Source organism: Papio anubis, chromosome 3 (assembly GCF_008728515.1).
Source record: "Papio anubis isolate 15944 chromosome 3, Panubis1.0, whole genome shotgun sequence".
Lineage (NCBI taxonomy): Eukaryota > Metazoa > Chordata > Mammalia > Primates > Cercopithecidae > Papio > Papio anubis.
The window spans coordinates 31,159,110-31,164,276 of NC_044978.1; the positions used below are offsets into that span (position 1 = coordinate 31,159,110).

Genomic DNA, 5,167 nt, shown 5'->3' on the forward strand with positions numbered 1-5,167 from the left:
ATGAGACTGGATATTTAAAATATGCTATGACTAATATGCTAAGAGATCAACTGGGAAAAGTGCAAGAACAAATGTGTAATATAAACAGAAAGATGAAAACTCAAAGAATCAAAAGGAAATGTTAGAGAACAAAAAACATTATAATAGAAATGAGAAATGCTTTTGACAACTGCAAAAGAATCAGTGAGCTTGAAGGTATGTCAATGGAAACTTCCCAAACTTAAATGGAAACAGAAAACAGAATATGAAAAAAAAAAAAAACCCACAAAATTTCCAAGAACTGTACGAAAATTACAAAGGACATAAAATACAGGTAATAGGAATACCAGAAGGAAAAGAAAGAAAGCAGCAGAAGATACATAAATAATAGATATCTAGGTACCTAATAATAGTGGACAACTTTCTAAAATGAATAACAGACATCAAACCACAGATCCAGGAAGATCAGTTAACACCAAGCAAGATAAATTTTTTAAAAAACTACATGTAGGCATATTGTATACAAATTGTGGAAAATTAAACAAAGAGAAAATATTGAAAGGAGTCAGAGGAAAAACTATCACCTTACTTATAGAGGAACAAGGATGAGAATTACATCAGATTTCTCAGAAACCATGCAAGCAAAAAGAGGGTAGAGTGAAATATTTAGAGTGTTGAAAGAAAAATCCACCAACCTAGAATTTTTTTCCTATTCTTAATTGATCGCATAGATAACTGTTCAAAATAATAATATCAGTAATATATTGGGTCATATTAGTTTATGAATAAATGAAATAAATAACTGCAATGCTTTAAGGGACAGGAGCGAGGCACGGGAATAATCTTTCATACAGTACCTGCACTAACTGTGAAATGGTATAGTGTTATTGAAAAGTGGACTTAGTTGTAAATGTGTACTGCAAACTCTAGCGCAATTTCTAAAAACATATTTTTAAGTATAATTGATATGCTAAGAGAGGATAGAAAATATAATCATATAAAATGCTCAATTAAAACTAGAAAAGGGAGCAAAAGAGGTATATTAGTCTATTTGCACACTGCTGTAAAGATACTACCTGAAGCTGGGTAATTTATAAAGGAAAGAGGTTTAATTGACTCACAGCTCTGCATGGCTGGGGAGACCTCAGGAAACTTACAATCACGGCAGAAGGCGAAGGAGAAGAAAAGGCATGTCGTACATGGCAGCAGGTGAGAAGAAGCGAAGGGAAAGAGCCCCTTATAAAACCGTCAGATCTCGTGAGAACTCACTATCATGAGCACAGCATGGGGGGAAACCACCCACATGACCCAATCACCTCCTACCAAGTCCCTCTCTCAACAGGTGGGGATTATGGGGATTACAATTCCACTTAAGATTTGGGTGGGGGCACACAGCCAAACCATATGAAGAGGGGAAAACAAAAAAGGGAAATAATTACAAGGGCAACAAACAGAAAACGGTATATGGGAGATATTAATCCAACTCTATCAAGAATCACTTTAGATATAAATGGCCTACCAATTAAAAGACAAAGACTGACAGAATGAATAAAATACAGGCATGAACTCTATGTTGTTTACCAGAAATCCATGTTAATTATAAAGACACAAAAGGAATGGAGAAAGATATATTTTTCTCTTCTTTTCTTTTCTTTTTTTTACCTTTGAAACAGGATCTCACTCTATCACCTGGGCTGGAGTGCAGTGGCATAGTCATGGCTCACTGCAGTCTCGAACTCCCGAGCTCCAGTGATCCTCCCACCCCAGTCTCTTGAGTAGCTGGGACTGCAGGCATATGCCACCACAACAAGCTAATTTTTAATTTTTTGTAGAGATGAGGTCTCACTATGTTGCCCAGGCTGGTCTTGAACTCCTGAACTCAAGAGACCCTCCTCCCTCAGCCTCCCAAAGTGCTGAGATTACAGCATGAGCCACCATGCCCAACAAGATATATTTTTCAAACACTAATCAAAGGAAAGTTAGAATAACTATTTTAACTTCAGACAAAGCAAACTTCAGAAAGGAAATTATTAGGAATAAAGAAGGCAATTACATAATGATAAAGGGGCCAACTGTCCAATAAGCCATAACAATCCTGTGTATGCACCTCACAACAGAGTGTCAAAATACATAAGGCAAAATCTGGTAAAACTGCAAGGCGAAATAGACACAAATAGACTATTGCAGTTGCGGTCTTCAATATTCCTCTATTAGTAACTGGCAAATCGAACAAGCAGAAAATCAGTAAGAATGTAATAGAGTGAATAATACTATCGCCACCTGGGTTTAATTGATGGTTATATCTCATTCAACTGCAGCAAAATACACGTTCTTCTCAACCTCGTATAGAACATTAACCTAGATACACTACATTTGCGGCCTTTCACATATGCCAGAACCTATAGAGCTACTATACAACATACAGAGTGCACTCTAATGTAAACGATGGAGTTTAGTTAATAATAATGTACCAATACTGGTTCATCAACTGTGAGAAATGTACAACTCAAATGCAGATGTTACTAATAGGGGAACTGTGAGAGAGTAGAGATGGATTATATGGGAACTCTTCTCTTATCTGCTCAATTTTTTTCATAAATCTAAAACTGCTCTGAAAACAGTATGCGAAAGTATTATAATTTTAAGTTTGTGATTATTTTATGGCAGTTAAACTATTTTCTAAGCCTAGTGAAGGAAACCAGTCCCCTAAATGATCTCATCATATTTGCACATATATTTATATATTTAATATATATCAACATATTAAATATTAAATATATTAATATATATTAAATATATATTTAAATACGATGAGATTAGTGATGGGGTTGACTTACTTCACCAGGCTGGGAAATACATATATATATTTAGATATGATGAAGTAATTGATGGGGTTGATAATTGATAACTGATGATATATATTTGCCCATTTATTTAAATGTATATTTAATTCATTTGACTATGTTTTTAGCCATTCACCAAATACAAGATTACTTATAAAGTGAGAAATCTATTGTCAAGTGGCATTTTATTCTTGTCTGTAGAATCAAAACCAATACCAATATTTTCCATATTTAATCTCTGAACACTTGTTTATCTTTTTATGATCTTTTAGGATGTTTAGATTTGGGAACTTTAAAAAAATCTAGGCTACTTACTCTCCTTCCTCCAGTTGCTAAATGATCCTATAGACTGAATGTATCTGCTCCTCGTTTTGAGGATCTCTGTGTATAATGAGAAATGATGACTGGTGAAGGCAGAAAAAAAAAACTGCTGACTCATTGGATAACATAATCAACCACTTTATTGTTTAAAATAACCCTTCCTCTGTTTTTTGGAAATGGAGAAGGAATCAATTTAACACATAATTTTCAAGTAGAATTTTATTATATCATAGAAGCAAACAAAAATTTCCAAGAATAATCTGAAATTAGGAAAAATGTGCCAGTTTACTAAGAAATAACGATGCTGTGTTGAAATGTTTCTCTCCTGATTCAAAGTATATTTTCCATGTAAAATGTTTTACAGTAAGAATACCCCAGGCTAGGCACAGTGGCTCACGCCTGTAATCCCAGCACTTTGGGAGGCCGAGGTGGGTAGATCACTTGAGGTCAGGAGTTCAAGATCAGCCTGACCAACATGGTGAAACCCCACGTCTACTAAAAATACAAAAAATTAGCCAGATGCAGTGGCGGCGCCTGTAATCCCAGCTACTTGGGAGGCTGAGGCAGGAGAATCACTTGAAACTGGGAGGTGAGCTGAGATTGAGCCACTGCACTCCAGCCTGGGTGACAAAGCGATACTCTGTCTCAAAAAAGCAAAAAAAAAGCATACCCCAATAAATAATAAAAATATTATCTTTGTTGATTTTAAAAGGAGAGTTCACAAAAATTAAAGATTTATTCCTTGAAAAGTTTATAATTCTGTAATTATAATAAACTGAATCAAAGATAACTATAATAATCTATTGTGAGCTTAAGAAAACACTAGTATACTTACTTATATTTGTGTTTATAATCGACTTAATTTCATAAAGTCTTTGAAGCAATATAGAATAAAAACAATAAAATAATAGGAACAAAGGGAAAAACCTAGGAAATTAAGAAAGTCAAGATGAAACAAAACAGAGTTTAGATGCCAAGAACACATAGTTACTATAGATGACTTTCAATTTTGGTCTGAGTTTCACAAGAGAAAAGGCAAACAGTGGGTTAGGTTAGCTTCCTATTTAACTGCTATTTTTGTGAGACAGTTCTTCAGGAAAGAAAAGGTTTTTCTAGTAGTAAATTTTAGAACTGGCTAAAGTGGCGGTAGATCTAAAGATAAAGATAAATCAAAAGATTTATCTCTGAGGCATTTTTGAAGGTACTATTACACTCTTATACTCTTAACACTGGTGTATTCATTTGACAAATTTCATGGAGTATCTACTGTAAACCAGACACTCTTTTAGACATTGGGAACAGACAAAAACCCCTGCACCAACTTAACTTACATCTAAGAAAGGGAAACCAGATAATAGATGATATATATGGTATATGAAATAGTGATATGTCCTAAGGAAAAAAAAAATTAAGGAGCCAGGAAGACTAGAGACTGTGTGCGTGTGTGTGTGTGTGAGTGTGTGTGTGGGTGTGTGGGTGTGAAGGTTGGGGGTACTGCATTTTAGGAAAGGAAGTCCTCACTGAGAGGGAGACATTTGAGTGAAGGTCTGGAGGAAGGAGTGGGAGTTGGGAGTGTGTCCAGTACAGAGGCCCTGAGGCAGATTTGAGGAAGGGCAAAGAAGTCACTGTAGCTGAGGTTGAGGTGGTAAGAAGGAGAGGGGTAGAAAATGGAGTTAGAGAGATAATGGGGGATGGGAAGAATGTGAGGGGCCTCATGGGCCTTATGGACTTTGGATATTTCTCTGGGAGAAATGGCGAACCTCTGAAGTGTTTTGATCACAGGAGCTGTATTAGTCATTTGTTACTGGGTAATAAATATAGCCATCCAAAATGTAGTGGCTTAAAAGAACACTAAACATGTATTATCTCTCATAGTTTCTGGGGATCAGTAATGTGGGAGCAGTTCAAGCAGGGCTTCCTACTCAGGGTTTCTCATCAAGTTGCAGTCAGAGCTGGGCTAGGGCTCTGGCCACCTGAAAAGGTGGTTGAGTCGAGAGGATCCACGTCCCAGGTGGTTTACTCAC

At 36.0% G+C, this 5,167-nt stretch overlaps 1 protein-coding gene across 2 annotated transcripts in view; it reads right to left on the reverse strand.

The window, feature by feature from the left end:
* The window catches only part of TMEM144 (transmembrane protein 144), an 81,468-nt gene that overhangs the window by 76,180 nt on the left and 121 nt on the right, over window positions 1–5,167 (reverse strand). The gene's annotated exons all lie outside the window — the stretch shown is intronic.